General features: G+C 48.5%; 1 long non-coding RNA gene across 2 annotated transcripts; it reads left to right on the top strand.

The window, feature by feature from the left end:
* The first annotated feature begins 221 nt into the window (after positions 1 to 221).
* On the top strand, positions 222 to 18,419 carry LOC143687338 (uncharacterized). Of its 2 annotated transcripts, none has more exons than XR_013177496.1 (3): positions 222 to 348; positions 17,495 to 17,646; positions 18,309 to 18,419. It is a non-coding gene; the product is annotated as an uncharacterized LOC143687338 (long non-coding RNA). The 2 variants fall into 2 exon arrangements; XR_013177497.1 differs by lacking the exon at positions 222 to 348 and adding an exon at positions 15,493 to 15,541.
* The last annotated feature ends 238 nt before the right edge of the window (positions 18,420 to 18,657 follow it).

Raw genomic sequence — 18,657 nt, 5'->3', positions numbered from 1 at the left:
TATTGAGGGCTTACTAGGTGCCAGGCACTACTCTAAAGCTTAGACATGTATTAAATTATTTTATCCTCTCAAAAAACACTCTGGAGGAGAGGGCTACTGTCCTTGCCTCCTTATTACAGACAAGAACTCACAGGCCCAGTGAGAAGAGGGAACTTTCCCGAGGTCACTCTGCTGGGAAGAGGTGGAGCCAGCCTAGAACCCTGGCTTGTCTGATTTCACAACTCAGAGCCCCAGCCCCAGCTGCAGAGGAAGGCCTGAAAGTGGAAGTTCATAGGAGCACAGGATCCTCCTTACCTGGAGGACCCAAGAAGACTTCTTGGAGGAGGTGGCAACGCAAACGGCATTGAGGTGGGGAGGATCTGGGGATGTGGCTGGTGGCAGGGTATTCCAGGCTCGGGGCATAGCAGGGCCAAAGGCTGCCATGTGGGAAGCACAAGGTTAGATTAGGGGAAGGTGAAGCTCCAGGGTGGCGTAGAAGGGAGTTGTGGAAAGTGAGGAGCCAGTCCCCAAAAACCTGCAGTTTCCTTTGGAATTTTCTCTTTGAAATCTTGGCTCTGTGTACCCAGCCCTGATGTCTACTATGGGTTTCCACAAAGCTGAGTGAGCAATTCCTGGTGGTATAAGAGAAAGAGGCTCTGGTCAGCACTGACCTTGCCCAGCCCTGTGCTTATCATTGAGCTTGAATGTGAGCTCAGGCTTGGTCTGGGTGGCAAGGTTTGCCCTGACTGGAGCCTGTGCTGGCTCCTCGGCTGAGATTCCAGGTCCTGCCTATGAATTTTCCAGGGCCCATCACACCCCGAGTCCTTTGGGAAGGAAGAAGAGGGATGTGGTTTTCCTTTGCGAGCCTGTGGCACACAGCTTGTGGTCCTAGCTGGACCTGCTGCCTCTTTTCTGGAAAAGAGTGGGAGGGGCGGTATGTGGGGGGCAGTTCCACCTTTGGGAACCCAGAAGACCAAAGACAGGGGCTCAATGTGGGAATTTAGAAGCCAATTCCCCTAAAGAATGAGCCTCAGGCATCCAACCCAGGTCCCTGGTGGCTACAGCAGTGCCTGACATACACTAAGTGCTCAATAAATATGTGTGAATGAGGGAATAAGCGAATGGGTGCTGGGGAAAGGGTTTGTACAGACATATAAAATAGGCTGCTGTCTTCCAGGCGCTTCCCATCTAGGGGTGGGGAGAGGCTGTATAATGTTATGATAATATTTTTCATAACTCAAAAGTTTGAAGAATCCCTGGGGGAGACATATGTCAACACGGGGGTGAAGGGACCCTCTTCTGGAGAGAGGGGTGTTTGGGTACTGGGTTCCCACTCCAGCACAAAGAGACTCTGAGCTCCCTCTGCTTAGCAGTGGCTGTTCCTGGAGGTCCTTGCACGCCAGGCCCCTCACACCCACAGCTTCGGGGTGCCGGCCCTCACTAGGTCCCCGCTGCTCCCTGCCGAGGATGAAGACTACTGGGTTGAATATGTCCTTCAAAAAGTCATGTCCATGTGGAACTGGGAATGTGACCTTATTTGGAAGCAGGGTCTTTACAGATGTCATCAGGTTAAGAGGAGGCCATGCCGGATGAGTGCGGGGCCTGAATCCAATGACTGGTGTCCTTATAAACAGAAGCTTGGCGATATGCATGGATAGACAGGGAGCAAGTCTGTGTGAAGATGGAGGCAGGAGTTGGAGTGATGCTTCTACAAATCCAGGAATGCTAAGGATTGCCTGGAGCCACCAGAAGCCGGAAGGCGAGAAAGCATGTCCTCCCGCCGACACCTCGATTTCGGACTTCCAACCTCCAGAGCTTGGAGGGAATAGTTCTCTGTTGAGTCGCTCCATCTGTGGTCATTTGTTAAGGCAGCCCCAGGAAGCGAACAGACCTCAGACTCTTGGCCTCTGTGCAGAGGGGCCCCTGTTGGGCGTGTCCCACTGGCTCTAAGAGCCTCCTAAGCTCTGCTTAGGGGTGGTGGAAGGAGGAGGCTTTGGTGACTCTGGCCCACTCCGGGGGAGTGGCAAAATCTGTTTTCTCTGCTTAGGCCATGTTGGGGGAGCTAGTTCTGCTTTTTACCGACACTCAGTTTCAGCAGCGTTGTGTATAGGGGAAGCTTGGTCGCCCCTGGGCTGCATTTGTCCCCTGGCCCCTCCTGCTAGGAGGGTGTCTGCCCACGCCCTCCAAGTCCCCTGCTTTTCCATGGCCAGGGTGAGGGTGCAGGCTCTGTAGACCACCCCTCTCCCCTGCTCCCCTCATGATCCCAAATGCTGGAGACCCCGAGGTTATGACCCGGCCCCACTCTCTCCCCCACGACAGGCCGGCAGCTGCGGCAGGGAAGGGAGCTCACCAGAAGGGTCTCTGAGGCTTTACATTGTTGAGTGTCACCCAACTCTACATTATCATACCACCACAATCTGGGGGCTCAACAAGCTTAAGTGACTTGCCCAAGGTCCAGCTAGGAACTGCATTTGGAAACCAACCCTTCTGACACTCCGCCTGGCACTCTTTTCATTATAGCAGTGGACTCAGTGGGCTAAAACAGAAGATCTGAGATCTGTCCCAGATCGTTCCCTGTCCAGAAGAGGCAGGGCAAGGGGACAGGGGACGGCAAATCCCAAACGAGGACTCCTGGTTCTGGATAGTAGTGATGGCAAATAGAGCCAGAGAAAGGAAAGTGGAAAAGGAAGGGAACTGCTGACCTGAGCAAGTTCTGTGCCTGGTGGGCTGGTGAAAGATGGGTAGGTGGGAATGTGAATGGAGATACGAATTTACGCAGAACCCTTGGGACCGTGCCTTCTAGAGGAAATGGAAACAGCAGATAGAGGTGACATTTGGGGCCCCAACTTGGACAAATAGTAGTATTTTTTGGGCTGGGCTGGAGGAGGACGTAGGGAGAACATTAATTAATGAGTTACCTATTTTATCCATTTTATTCTTTTACTGAGCAACTGCTACTTCTAGGGCACTTTGTTAGGAGGTGGGAATACATGGTCAACGATAGCCCAAAACAACAGCTGATCTTTCTTTGCGTGCTCACCCTTTGCCAGGCCAAAGGTTTTACATGTATTTGCCCATGTAAATTCATGTACATGAGCCTCAGCATTCCCACGTGGGGCTCAGAGAGGTTAAATAACTTTCCCAAAGTCACAGAGCTAGTGAGGAGCAAAGTGAGACAGATAAGTAAGCTCACGCTCAAAGTATGACAGACCAGTCTCCTGGAGATGTGTGCTCTGCTCTGATTGTCTTGGGAGCCGTGGAAGGGGTCTGCTTGGTGGGGTGGGAAGTACATCTGAACAGGGCCCTGCAGGGTGAGGCTTCATCTGTTGGAGGAGGAAAGAGGTTCCAGGTTGAAGAAGCAGCATTTGCAAAGATGCAGAAGCTCAAAAGGAAATAGTGTCCATGGGTGGTCACGAGTTTTGGGTGCTAAGGGTGGGGCTGGGGAGGGTGAGGATTTTGGAGACTTCCCTAGGCCCTTGGGTGCTCTTCATGGGCAGCGGGGAGTTGTTGGGAGGTTTAGAGCAGGTCTGACTCAATCAGACCTTGGGTGGGAAGGAAGGCGTTGCCTTGGAACCTTCAAGACTTGTCTGTCCCTAATCCTGTCCCCTGAGGCCTTTGCCTCCTCTGTCTTGCCATGAATGACATGATACCATCTTTCAACCCTGACAGATGAAGTTGGCATTACTACCTGGCAGCCAAAAGCATGAGCTCTGGAGGCTGACTTCCCAGATTTAAAATCTCACTCTGCCACCAGCAAGCTCTGGGGACTTGAGCAAGCTAAGCTCTCTTTGCCTCAGTTTCCTCATCTGTAAAATAGCGATATGATAGTAATGGTACCTGACTCAGTGTTGAGTGTGACGATACAGTGAGATGCTGTATGGGAGCAGTATCAGGCTCTGAGGAGGGATTCAGTCAATACCAGTTCTTATTGTCACATGTCACCTCCCCATTCTGCTCCTTCAGAGTCCTAAATGTTAGAAATGTCCCTCTGAATCTGATCTAAATCCCTCCTGCTGCAGACAGAGCCCAGTTTCCCAGACAGCCTTTCGGGCCAGGCCTGTCCGTGTTCAGTGCTCCCTGTCCCAGCCCCATCTCTAATGTCAGTTCCTTCCCCTTGTCCCCTCTCCTGTGATTACCATAAGCCCTCGGAGCTGGGCAGGCTCAGTGGCCCCCATGCCCCTTTGAAGTCCCAAGCCAGGTTTCCAGCCCCACACACTGACTTCTGAGAAAGCTGCTTCCCATCAAATCCTGCCGCCAAAAAGACTCTCCTCTTAGGTATTCCTGCCAACTCCGTTTTATAATCTCCGCGCTGGGGAGGGAGGACAGTGCAGGCACTTTGTCTGCAGGAAGGAAGCAATTAAATTATTAGCACTTTGAGAAATTAAACGACATAACTTATGGCGGAATAAGTTTAGCAAAAAAAAAAAAACCTTGTAATGTGAGAAAACAATTAAAAAGAATTATATAAGGTTGGGCTCACTCCTTTATTGCAATAGAGTTAGCAGTTCATTGATTATCGTCTTGTTATAATGCAGCAGGATGGTGCGGGCTGCAGAGGCAGCGACATTCAGGAAACGCTTAGCTGGGTCCTACAAGAGAATGAGGAGGAGCTGAAAGGTTTTCCTGGAGGGGAAGAGGGCGGGCAGGCTGGGATCAGGGCTGGATGGCCAGAGAAGCTCTTCTCTCTGTCTGCTCTGGTAAAGGTGGAAAAGAGTTGGTCGGTTTCAGTTGGCCCATTCCCTATGCCTCAGTAAATCCGCTCTTGGGGATTCATCCCAGTGAACTGTCTCCCCGGGGCTGTAAGGGGACATGGATAAAGGTGACCCTGTAGCATCACAGGAGGAGCCCTGGGTGACCTCTCTGGAGAGTGAAAAGGCCAAAGGGGAGGATGCTCCAAGGAGCGATGAGAAAGGACAGACAAGATGGACACAAGGCAACAGGGCTAGATCGTTTTTGTTTTTGTTTTTAATTTGTCTCATGGTAACATAAATACAACATTCCATTTCTCATTTTAACTTTGAAGCCTACAGTTCTGTGGTGTTGATTACATAATTGCATTTCCAATGTACTGCTACCATCACCGCCATGATGTGGGCAGATCTTAAAACCTTAGTGCTACACAGCAATTAAAAAACACAAGAAACTCAAAAAGCAAATTGCTGCTACCTTAACCACAGGGATGAATCTTCCAGACCTACTGAGCGAAAGAAGCAGGACACAAAAGAAGACCAACTGCATGATTCCATTAAAAGTTTTTTTTTTTTTGTGGACAGGCACCGGGAATCGAACCTGGGCCTCCGGCGCGGCAGGTGAAAACTTCTTGCTGAACTGCCGTGGCCCACCTTGTGATTCTATTTAGATGAGGTTCAAGAACAAGTTAAACTAATGACTGGCCACAGAAGCTGGACTCATGGTTCCCTCTGTCGGGGCTGGGGAGGCGGTTCATTGACTGGGAAGGGGCAGGAGGGACCCCTTCTGAGGCTATGTTTATTATATTAATCTGGCTGCTGATTTCACAGGTACATAGAAGTAAAGACTTTTCGAGTTGTGCTCTTAAGACCAGCACACGTTACACATTTTACATATGCCCGTTATACCTCTGTGAGAGGATAAAGAGCAAAAGCATGTTACTGCAGGGGGTGGGGGGGCAGGGAGTGGAGTAGGAAACAAGAAGATATATGACACAATAGTATTTATGTAAATAAAAACCACAATCGTACAAAACAACATCAAACATTCTGCCAGAACTCAGCAATAGAAAAACATATGGAAATAAGGTCTGGGGATAAAAGAGAATGAATGAACATATGAATGAATGAATGAATGAGAAAGAATGAAACCAAGTGCAGGGCCCTGCAAAGACCAATTACGGTAAGGGCCCTTCAACGGAGAGTGTCATTAACTCAGCCTTCTGCTTCTGAGGTGGAAGTTTCTAGAAAATTGCTAATTGCATCAGCTGGTCTTTGGGCTGGGTATGATGTGTACGGATGTTGGGATATTTTGATCTGAGGGGTAAGTGTACGCTCAGTCCTTGAGGCCTGCCAGGAGGTGAGGATGGCAATCCTCACGTTTATAACCTCTGCTGTTTGCAAAGCAATGCCATACCCACGGCCTTAGAAAGCGCTCACAGAGAGTGGGCAGACCCTGGCATATGCGTTGGGTTTCTTTGCCCTTGAAACTTAGACCGCGCCCTGCTGGGACCCCTGGCAGGTAGTTGAACCTCTCTGCCCCTCAGCTTCCTCACCTGTTACCCAGGGATGATGAAAAGAGTGCAAAAGGTGAGCATGGGTTGGCAAATTATCTCAGTAAAATGCAAGATTTTAGCTTTGCAGGCCACGAGGCCTTTATCCCAGCTACTCCAGAAGCATCTGTAGACAATACGTAAGTGGTTGGGTGTGGCTGTGTTCCAATAAAACTTTACTTAAGGATACCGGAATTTGAATTTCATATAATTTTTCAAAGTGTCTCAAAATATCATTCCTTTGATTTTTTTTTCCAAACCATTTAAAAATGTAAGACTGATTTGTAGCCTGCAGGTCAGAGACCAACAGGTGGCGGCCCGATTTGTTCCCGAGGGCTACTGCTCACCAACCTCTGGTCTAGAGAGTTAAGTGAGTTGGAGGGGTGCTTGGCACAGAGCAGGTGTGAGAAAGCTCGGTCAGTGTCACCCTCACCCCACTGTATGGCTGAGAAAACAGAGAGAGAGGCGGCATAACTTACCCAGGGCCATCAGGGAGTTAGTGGCAGAGCTGGGACAGCGACTCAGACCTCCTGAGCCTGGGTTCAGTTTTCACCCACTTATATGAAAATGGTGATGGAGGGAAGAGTCTGGTTGCACGTCATGTCCCTTTTCCCAGGCCTCATGTCTTGCTGCAAGAAGTCTGGCTTCCCCTGGGTGGCAAGTTTCACCTGATGGACCAGAGATCTCCTTGCATCAGTAGAGTGGCTTTTTACTTTTCAAAGCCCTTTCTCATCCTTTATCTCTATAGCGTGACAAACATATACTCCATATTGCTGTACTCTAGTCTCTAGTCTTCTTGTGTCCCATGGCATCAGCGGGATGAATTTTCACATGAATGTCACTATAGGACATCAAAAGTGAACATCTGATTCCAGAAACTCAAAGACAAAGCTAATCTACGGGGTTAGAAATCAGGAGAGTGGTCACCCTTGGAAGGAGGTGCATGGGGCTTCTGGAATTTGGGAAATGTTCTGCTTCTTGATCTGAGTGGGATTTCTGTGAACAGATTCCGAGCTGTACACCTGGGGTTTGGGCACGTCTCTGGGTGGATGTTAAATGCCAGTGAACTTTACATAAAACAGTAGCTCCCAACCCATTTGGAGAATTTCTGATATTCTTGCAAGCTGTGGGGAAACCAAATCAATAGGCCGAGCCCTTGGTCTTGTGGTTCTCCCTATGAAACTTATTCCTGGAAAGGATAGGCTGAACCTACTTAAAATTAGGCCTAAGAGTCACCCCCAGAAAACTTCTTCTGTTGTTCAGATGTGGCCTCTCTCTCTAAGACAACTCTGCAGGTGAACTCACTGCCCTCCCCATTATGTGGGACATGACTCCCAGGGGTGTAAATCTCCCTGGCAACATGGGACAGAAATCCCGGGATGAGCCGGGACCCAACATCAAGGGACTGAGAAAGTCTTCTTGACCAAAAGGGGAAAGAGAAAAATGAGACAAAATAAAGTTTCAGTAGCTGAGATATTTCAGACAGAGTCAAGAGGTTATCCTGGAGGTTATTCTTATGCATTATATAGATATCTGTTTTTTAGCTTATGGTATATTGGAGTGGCTGGAGGGAAGTACCTGAAGCTGTTGAGCCATGTTCCAGTAGGATTGAATCTTTCTTTTTTTTTTTTTTTTAAATAAATAAAGCAGATTAGGACATTTTATTTTAGCACAAAAATAATAAGCTTCAATCATAGGAAATGCATACAATTGAGATTTTAAAAAGAGAATAATATTTCCTTAGTTTTGCCACTTGGAAATAATCACTTTTAGCATTTTGTTGATGCTTTTACATTTAATTTTTATTTTTATTAACAAAATTGTGTCATTCTAAAAAAACTGCCCTGCAGTCTTTTATCTTAACAATATTGTTCTTTTTTTTTAAAAAAAAAAGTTTTTAAACATAACAACATACAAACATGAACATTCTTATATGATCATTCCATTCTTGGTATATAATCAATAACTCACAATACCGTCACATAGCTGTATATTCATCACCATAATCATTTCTTAAAACATTTGCATCAATTTGGAAAAAGAAATAAAAAGAAGAAAAAAAAAGCCTCATGCATACCATCCCCCTTACCCCTCCCTCTCATTGACTGCTAGTATTTCCATCTACCCAATATGTTTTAGCCTTTGTTTCCCCTATTTTTTTCTGTACCCTTTACCATTCCCTTTCATTGATAACTAGCATTTCAATCTACAAAATTTATTTTAACATTTGTTCCCCCCATTATTTATTTATTTTTAATCCATACGTTTTACTCATCTGTCCATACCGTAGATAAAAGGAGCATCAGACACAAGGTTTTCACAATCGCACAGTCACATTGTGAAAGCTTTATCATTATACAATCATCTTCAAGAAACCTGGCCAGTAGCCTTGATTCTTGAAGACGATTGTATAATGATATAGCTTGTACAGTGTGACTGTGTAGTTGTGAAAACCTTGTGTCTGATGCTCCTTTTTTGTCTAGGGTATGGACAGATGAGTAAAAAAAAAAATGGATAAAAAAAAATAAATAATAGGCGGAATAAAGGGTAAAATAAATTGGGTAGAAGGAAATACTTTTGATTGATGAGAGGGAGGGGTAAGGTGTATAGTATGTATGAGTTTTTTTCTTTTTATTTCTTTTCTCTGGAGTGATGCAAATGTTCTGAAAAAATGATCTTGCTGATGAATATACAACTATGTGATGACATTGTGAGCCATTGATTGTATATCATGTATGGAATATATGTGTATGAAGATGTGTCAATAAAAAATTAATTAAAAAAAAGTAGCTCCAAAGTCACCTTGTGAAAAATAGTGGACTTTTGATGAGGCTGGTTGCAGAAACAGTGCTGACATCACCTAAGCCCTATTACTCTTTGGGGCAGCAAAGGATAGCACTGAAAGAAGCCTTGCAGATAAGACGAAAAGTTCACTAGCCCACTTATACCTTTCACCTTAACATGTAAGGTGCTGATTTTGCTCTCCTGAAGCACAGAAAATGTGTGAGTGTATTGTGTGTGTATGAGTGTATATGTGTAATGTGTGTGAGAGGAGGAGTGTGCACTTGTGACTATATGTCTGGTGTGTATGAGATTCGTGTGGATGTGTGAGTGGTTGTAAATGTGTTTGTGAGTGTTATATGTGTGTCTATGTGAATGTGTGTGAGAGTGTGTGTGCTTGCGCATGGGGATGATTGTGTTTGTGTGTATCTGTGTGATGTGTGAGCTATGTGGGAGTGTGTATGTACATATGAGTGAGTGTGAGTATATTTATGAGTGTGCTTGAGATATTGTGAGTGAGTGTGTCTGGGTTGTGTGTGTGTGTGTGTGTGTGTGTGCATGAGTATGTGAGCACCACCTTAAAACAGGGTCCAGGAGCTTGCTTATCCCTTTGGAGCTTGGATTTGGGGACTTGTGGGACTTGTGGGACAGGGACAGCACGTGTCGCTTGTGCTGTAGGTGAAGGCGTTGGGGGTCAGCTCTCTGGCACGAGTGCCTGGCAAACCTTTGCTGCTGCTCCTCTGATGAATAGCCTTTATATGTTTTTGTACAGCATGTCCCTCGGTTGCTGCAGATTTATGCAGAGAAAATGGGTTCTGGTAACGGGCCGACCCTTTTAGCCATTGCTCATTTGGGTGGCTCTCAGACCCTCTGCTTCTGGAGGGTTTGCTGGAAGTCCCTCTGAAATGTGCCAAGCTTCCTGTCTAAGAGAAGTCATTTATTTAATTTATTTAATTCAGATGATTGAAATCTCTCATTCAGAGGGAGCAAAACACAGATTTTGCATTATGGGGGTCTGAAGGTGAGAGGGAGGGGGAGAGAGGGATGAAGAAGGTTGAAAGTACGGTGCTTTCAGCTAGAGCTGGGAGAGAATTTCTCTCCACGGGAACACACTTCACACTTGGACCTTGAGTTATGGTGGCCAAAAGGAGAAGGGCTGGTCTTTGGAGGCTTTCTGAGAAAAAAAAAAAGCTGGGTCTTCTTGGCCAGATTTGAGAAAGAACATTCCTTTCCTTCTACTCACCTGAGCTGGCTTGGACCGGCTGCTGTCTATGCCTCTCCCGTCGGGCCTTTCCCAGCAGACCAGGCTCACTGTGATGGGCTCCCGCCTGCCTCTGTGGGCTCCTCTCTCTCCCTCCCTTGAACTTGACTGTTCTGGTTCCAAGAACACACCACGCCTCTGCATGTGTCTCTCTACTGCCTGGAACATCCTCCTTCACCCTTGGCCCACTAGCTGGACTCTTATTTGTCCTTAGCTCAAGATGATATATTTCATGAGCTGCTCTCCTGGCCCCCTCTTGCTGATAAGTGTCTTGACTGTGGCCCTTACCATACGTAACGGGCTGTAATTCTTTGAGTATGTGTTTTTCTCCCCCATTTGGCCACGAGTTTCTCTTGGTTTAGGGCCTGTGCGTTGTTCATCTCTGAATCACCAGGACCCAGAGCAACTTGGGTAAAGGAGATGCTGGGGGAATAGACACTTGTTAAGTGAATGAATGGGCACAGAAGTGGCGAAAGGGACAGGATGAATTCCACAGGCTTCACACACACACAGACACGCAGACACACGTACTCTCTCACAACCCCACCCCTCACGCGTATAGTCACAGTACAGATATTCACCCATGCAAACACTCTCCTCACTCCTAACTCGTGGCTGCTGACCTGAGTTCCAGCAGTTGGTTCTTTTTCTGCACACTTGGGCACTTTGCTTTCCGAAGGGCTCTGGGGAGGAACAGCTGTCCTTTCAGCCGAGGTCTGCCTGAGCCCAAGACCACCTGAGCTATGAGGGTAAAGCTGGGACTGGAGGGGCGAGCATTTCAACGTGGGATGACGACCAGTGCGGAAACTTGTGCTTTGGGTCCTGGCCTGAGATCCGCTGCTCTGCATACGGTAGGGGCTGGGAGGGCTTGGGGGAAAGGTTAGATCAGTGACCCAGAATAGAGAAGGATCAAAGGCTGCCTGGTCAGATGCTATCTCTATCTGGATGAGTTTCCCACAAGGACGGGCTATTCCTTCGCACTTGAATACTGGTTCTCACCAAAAAAGAGCCAGTGAGAACACATCCTGTCAGTGAGTACCTGGTAGAGAGGAGGCATTCATTCATTCATTCATTGTTGGATGAATGAATGAATGTGCGAATGATGTGTGATCTGGGGCACATTAACATTTTATATCTTTGGGACTCTGCTTTCTTACCTGTAAATTGAAGTAGGGGGCGGGCCACGATGGCTCAGCAGGCAGGAATGCTTGCCTGTGATGCCAGAGGACCCGGGTTCGATTCCCGGTGCCTGCCCATGTAAAAAAAAAAAAAAAATTGAAGTAGGGGTGGGGCTAGGTGCCTCTCGGGTCCTTTCCAGTCCTGTCCAGCTCCTCTGCGCCTCTGTCTGTCAGTGGCACACACGCTGCACACACATCGATAGTTGTATACTTACATTAAATATTAATTTTGCCTTATACTTCTTTGTATCCTCTTGAGCTCTCAGTATGGGAGGTTAGAGACTTTGGAGTCAGACAACCCTAGGTTTAGATTTTTTAGTTTGTCTCTTGCTAATTTTGTGCTCTGGGTCAGGTTTCTTCTCTTAGCTTCTGTTCCCTCACCTGTAAAGTGGATTGGGGGACAATAATTGTCCTATTTATTCCTCGGAATTGTGAGCATCAAATGGGATAATTCTTCAAAAGAGTTTTTCACCTTACACACGGTTATAAGGTGTTATTTATGATGATCCCATCTAAGAATTGCCCAGTAAATGTTTACTAAATGGATGGTTGACTTTCTGGTTTTGCTTCCATCTTGCCTCAAATTCTCTTACCATTACTTCCTCTAGATTTTTTTTTTTTAATGGCCTTTACCCTTAAAGCTGCAGAGGACTTGAAGCAAAGAAGCCAGAAGTTCCCCCAACACTCCATAAAGTCCGCCACAGAAGTATTCCAACTTTGTTCCTCTCTTAAGTCAACAGAGTGGGTGGGGGCTGGGAGGGGGAAACAAAGGAGCTGTTAGCAGGTACGAGCAAGTCTGCCCATCCCTATGCAAGGCACCACCAATAAAACCCAATCAATGCAATCCCTTTTAAGTTGGTTGGATCAGTGACCCAGAAAATAGCTCCCCTGCAGAAAAGGAAATGATAGTCAATAAACCGAGCCGTCAATGGGAAAAATCTATTAAAGAGAGTGAGATATCAGGAGACCTCGGGTGTTAACGGAGACCCTTTGGAACGCAGCCATGGAGCCGAGAGGGGGTTTTTAACCCCCTCGAGGCCTGGAGTCGCCTCTGCCCCAGCGCTAACGGCTGGCCGTGGAGTCTGCAGCGTCTGCAGCGGAGCTGGGTCCCTGGGTCTCCCCGAATGGTACTGAAGAGCCCGTGCTGGGTGGATTTCTTTGGGCTGCCTGTCTCCCCTTCAAGCCTGTTCTTTGGAGGGAGTGTGTCTTCCACCAGATGGGGTGGGCTAGAGATGACACCCCACTGGCCCATTGGGAAAGGAGCCGGGTGTCGCTGCTGCCTCTGTTGTAACAGCTGTCCCAGCTTGGGTGTTGGACTCCCTGGGGCAATGCCTCGGAAAGGCCCCTTGGCCAGGCCTGCTGACGCCACCTCGTCAATTAGGGGGCTTCTTCCTTCAGAATTTACAAGGACACAGAAGTTGCCCTGAACGATACTGTTTGCTGAAAAGGTACAGAGTGACAGGGTTCTCTTGGAGTGCCCCAGACTGCTTTGGAGTCTCTTCAAGCTCCTGAGGTTCCTTGATATCAGATTTCTCACCCTCGTGATCAAGTGGGGTGGGGGTGAGGGACACTGTGGTGTCCTGACGGCTTTGAGGGTGAGGCTATGTTAAGCCCAAGGGGAGCTCTCACAACGTGGGTGCTGGTTCTCAGAGTGCTGCACCCCACCCGCCTACACAATGCCCACTGCACCCCTGGCTTCCGATGGTGCATAGGCGTCTCAGTGTGCGGAGCCGCCAGGCGTGTCTTGGAGCTGAGGGCTGTTCTTAAAGAACATCATCATCTTATCACGCTCAACAGACAGTGACAACTTCTTAAGTAAAGCCCATTTGAACTTGCTGATGCATTGTGAATGAATGTGAAAGTATTGGAGTAAGCTTATAAGGGGGCATGTTTATATGGAATTGGGGTGAACTATCCAGGCACCAGCTTGGGAAAAGAGGGTTGCAGCAGCGAGGCTGTGACTGGCCTCATCCGCCTTCCTTTTACCTTTAGACAGAGGCTTTTGCATGGCTAGCCCCTTGTCCAGTGACTGCATGTGTTCTTTATGCATTGTTGTTATTACGGCTGTCATTTAATCTTTGGGCTTGGCAGTCTCCTTTCGGCAGGGGTAGGTACAGCCATAGAGCCACCGCGTTCATGCTGTCCTGGACTGTAGGGGAGATATTGGCAGCATCCTGGTGCGTCTGGGGGCATTTCCAGGGCCCATGAGTGGGTGTTTATGCTCAAGAAGACCCAAACCCCACAGGAATAGGATCCAATTACAGGGAGAGATAACCACAGCCTAAAATCTCCAGACTCAGGGTAAAAGTCATGCTGTGGTTCTCTCCTTCCTCCTCTCCCGTGGCCTCTGGGGTGCCAGCTGTGTCCTGGGGGCAGATAAAATCTGTGAGGATTAGGAGAGACATTCTAATGCGTTAGTGGAGATACCCTATAAGCAACTTTATGAACAAATGTATTTTGGAGCTGGGCTTGTTCTGTTCCCATGACACAGGAATGCACCAAGAGGATCAACCTTCTCCTGAGAGTCTGAGAACCAGACGGGTCTCTGCTTTCATTTGCTGCCCCAGGTTGGTCATGGCCTCTGTGAGGTGGCAGTGGTGGGTTCCCAATAGTGGTAACAGAATAAACGGACAAATATGCCACAGACATGAGTCGACATTCTGGTTTTTCTGAGTCATCGGTTTGGGCCTTCTTTGGGATCTGGAGGCTTTTCTTCAGTATTTCAGGGAAATGCTCAGAAAACTTCTGATTGCCCCAAGTCTGTCGGGTGAGGTTCCAGCCATTTCCATCCCAGGAGCAGGGCAGAGGGTCCCTTAGAGGCCTCTCTCTCATACTCTAATCTCAGCCACACCCTACTTGCCCCAACTTCAGGGGCCTTTGCAGACAGAGTCTGAAGTGTCTGAGAAAAATGAACCGCTGACTCCTCGGGAGGCAGCCTGAGCTTTGGAGTTAGATGGCTCTTCCTTTGAGTTCCAAGTTTATCTTTTTTCCAGCGGTGTGACTTTGGGCAAGTTGCTTTACCTCTCTGAGCCCCAGTTTCCTCATCTGTAAAATGAGGGTTAATAAGATCTCCCTTGAAGCGTTGTCTTCAGAATCAAATGAGGCAATGGATATATAACACATTTATCATGGTAAATGGCACATGGCAGGGGGTAGGAAACAGTGGGTAGTTTCTTTTCCCTTCCAAGCAGGGGCCATCTTTCTAAAAATGAGTGTCCGACATCATAAGCTGAAAGAGTGTGATTTTTCACAACAGAGCCTCCCTGTTCATAGGAATGTGTCTCTGCTCAGGAATGGGGGTGATGGAGGGAGTGCGTGGCTTTTCAGGGCGCTGGCTGCTTTGACCTTCCCCAACACTCTGGACTGTGTCAAGTCCAGACTCAGCTGGGAGTTGCTCATTGTAGCCACAAGGTGGCAGTGTTGGCAAACACACTACCTGCTGCCCTGCACTGCGGGCCAAGTCAGAAGAATTTTGCATCCAGTTTACATTGTTTTGAGAATGGGAATGCTTTTAGCGATCACCTACTTTCACGATCCTATACCTGGGAAATGGAGACCCAGAGAGGGGAAGAGCTTTGCCCAAGGTCACAGAGAGAGTCAGTGGCAGAGCTGGGTCTATGATCCCGATTTCCTTCCTTCCTTCAACGTGTATTTATCATCCTGGCCTTTCTCATCACATCCTTCTACTTGGGGTGGGGCCAGGGGGGTTCCACCGGGGCTGAGAGCCCTTGGTTCAGTCTTAGCATCTCCATTTTCAGGGGAGCCAGCTGCAGCCTGGAAACGTTTGCCTAATCACCAGAAGTAAATTGTGGGACCCCAAAGTCCCTACGGTCTTAATTATATCCTGCACCTCACTACCATTTATTAGTATCCGAGTGACAGAGGCAATGAGAAAACCAGGATTTTCTCCCCATTACCCCCAGCACTAGTCTGGTATTTTCTTAAATTCAGAGTGAATGGGTGGGCTGGTGCTGGTTTCCTGTTCTTTCACAGGATTAGAAGGACCTACCCCCCCCACCCACCCACCCAGCAATCTGGCCAAATGTGTTAAGGGGGCTTGGACTACAATTGACTTGGCTTCTGTTCCATGTGAGGCTCTAGGTAAGTGCTAATTCCCGGCCCTCTGAGGGTGTTGGAGGAGCTGAGGCTCAGAGAGGGAAAGTAACTCAGTCAAGGGCACCCAGGATTTCCTGACTCTGAGCCTCTGCTCTTTCTGGGCTGTTCCGGAGTTGGCCTGCCTTTATGATTTGTGTCCTCAGCCCAGGATCTTTGTCCTACCACTAAAAGTCTCTCTGAACAGAACATTCTTTGCACAGACTCCTCTCCCCCTCACTTTGCCCCCTCCCCACTGCAGCTTCCCACGAGTTCCTTTCCAGAGCAGTCACTTGCTGTTGAGGTTGCTAGTGGAAATGTGGTTTTCAAATTTGGGAAATCTCCATTAAGTCCTTTTATTTAAGAAGGATGTCATTATTGAACCTCCCTGAGGACTATTAGGGGTCTATTAGGCAAGGCCGCAGACTTCCTAGGTACTGTCTGGGGTCTGATTCCTGGGCAGGAAAATGCAAGACAGGAAGAGGGGGGAGAAGAGAGAATGCGGGGAGGAGGGGAGGCATGGGCTGGGGAGGAGAAGAAAGAAAGGAGGAGAAAAATGAAAGAATGCAGGAGGGAAAGAGGACAGAGTGAGGAAGCGAGGGAGGCCGAGGGTGCACCCTTTGGCTCTTGGCGGAGCAGAGCGGGGAGGGCAGAGAGGTGGAGGCATGGGGCAGCCTGGGCACCTGCCTCCTGAGAGTTTACGGTTATCCTGGACTTGAGCTGCATGCACCGCCCTCCTGCTGCCACCTTTCCGATAGAGAGGCCAGCGGGAAGTCGGGACATGCAGGCCTCTGGGTCCCTTGCTGTCCTACCCTGCATAGGCCTCTGGGTTCAGATTCAGGGGTGGCCTTTGTAGGGGCTGGGAGAGAGAAGGACCCCCACGGAGTGCAGTCCTGGCAGTGGTCTGGGCTGAGGGCGTCGGCCTTCCCAACCGCTTCCAGGGAACATATTGTTTTCCCATTCTCCGCTGCCCTCTCTCGGAAAGTACATTCCAGAAAAGCGGGAAATTCTCTCTGTCCTTTGCTGTATCCTGGGCACCAAGGACAGGGCCAGGCATGTACAGGTGCCCAATAAATGCGTGGGGAGTGAGAAATAAACGTCCCCCTGTCTCCCCACCCTGTCCCTCATCATATTCAGAACAAAGTCTTCCAGTTTGAATGGATCTTCTCTCTGTTCTCTGCAAAGGCCAGTGACCCTAATGCCTTCAGAAGGTCATCCTTCTCTCCCTCCTCCTTCTTCCCCTCCTCCCCCTCCTCTTGCTCCTCCCGTCCTCCTCTTCCAACACACACACACACACACACACACACACACGCACACACACACACACAGGGCAGGGTTTAGGGAGGTTCAGGAACCGCATGGCAAGCAGCTGACACTGGCTTGACTACATGAGAAAAAATATATATGCGAGCTCTCCTGGGACCTGCCTGCTAGGGGGTTACCAGCAGCTGCCGGGAAGGGTTCTAACCTCTGGGCAGGAAGGCGGCTGCCCTTCGGACAAACATCCTGGCTGGGAAATCCCCTGGCCTGGAGGTCCCCCAGGCCTGGGCCGCCTCCCTCCATGCCATCTTACTCTCATTGCGTTTCCCCTGGCTCCTGGGCCTGGAGCCAGGCCCTCTCACCCCACCCCCATGATCCCCGTGAGAGCCAGCCCAGTGCCCCTGGGATGCCCCCTCCCTCGGAGCTCCTGTGCCGAAGTGATTAATGAGGCGGGACCAAAGCCTTTCTTCCCCAGCTGTGTCAACACTCCCTTGCCTGCCTCCAAGTGGCCCTGCTGGCTGCAGGGTTGGGGAAGCAGCCCCAGGCTGCCCTGGGCAATTGCCTCCTCCATGCAGTGCATTGCTCTCCAGGCCTCCCACTGGGCCATCAGGGTCTGATGGTGATGATGATGGTGGTGATGATGATTTTATGATGCCTACAGCACTTGACATTTGCAGAGAGTATGAAACCTCCTTTTTCTAGGCTATTCCGGCAGCCTGAGCAGGAGGATCTTTGGGTCACGTGGAGCAGCGACTGAGCTACAGCTGCTGGAGTTAACATCACCTCTTCTAGGAAGCCTTCCCTGATCACCCCTGCAGGCTTCATGCACTTTCCTGTTTCCCAGTCGAGGCCAGGTATTGTCACTGTGTGGGGAGCACCTGTGTTTCCCTCACTGCTTCTTTAAGGGAGGAGACTGTGATCTTACTCATCATTGTACATAGTAACCCATTCCCCCACATTCCCATTTTCTCTTCCCGGCATTTGACATTGAGTGAATGAATGAATGATCTGGAATGATCTGGAATTCTAAGACTTTAGTCTGTGCTGTCAGTCGGTCCTCTGGGCAGTTACCTTGTGTTTGAGCTTGCTCAGATTCGCCCATGACTGCACCTGTGCCTCTGGCCCCACTCACCCTTTTGCGGGGATCACCCCAGGAACCCCTATGGGTAAGATCACAAACCTGTACTCTGGAGAGTGAGGGTGGGGGCCCAGGAACCCAGAAACAACCTTGGGAAGGCCCACATGATTTTATTCTTAAATAAACTTTGCATTTTAGAGTAATTTTAGACTTACAGAAAAGTTGCAAAGATAGTACAGAGCTCCTGTATACCCATTACCTGGTTTCCCCTCAGCGTAAATAGCTTACATAACCACAGCACATTTGTCAAAACTGAGAAATTAACAGTGGTAGTATTACCAGTAATAATTATCACTAATAGTAATACTACTAGGAATTATTACTAGTCTTTATTGGGATAGTACCATTTTTTCCATTAATGTCCTTTTTTTGTTCCAGGGTCTACTCCAGAAGATCACACACTGCATTTATCTCCCATAACTTCAAAGATTGTGTTTTATTTAAAAAATCATGCACACACTGCTTTCTACGTCACAGCCTAGCCTGTCTTTCTTTCTTTTTTTTTTTTTTTCAAGAATAAAGGCTCTCCCTGCCAAATATTCTGGTAAAATATTCTCACCAGGTTTCTTTCTTGTGACTTCGCAGACTCTCCTGGAGACTACTGCATCCCTGGGGGTGGCGAAGGGGCACCGTTGTGAGAAGCTGGTTTCAGGGCAAATTCTGTAGCTACCACATTAACGTCTGCTGCCTGAAGGTCTGATCTGAGCCAGAAACAGGGGTGCTGCTC

This window comes from Tamandua tetradactyla, chromosome 6 (assembly GCF_023851605.1).
Source record: "Tamandua tetradactyla isolate mTamTet1 chromosome 6, mTamTet1.pri, whole genome shotgun sequence".
NCBI classification, from domain to species: Eukaryota; Metazoa; Chordata; class Mammalia; order Pilosa; family Myrmecophagidae; genus Tamandua; species Tamandua tetradactyla.
The sequence above is the reverse complement of the archived record's forward strand: the minus strand, read 5'-3'. Positions and strand labels throughout refer to the sequence as shown.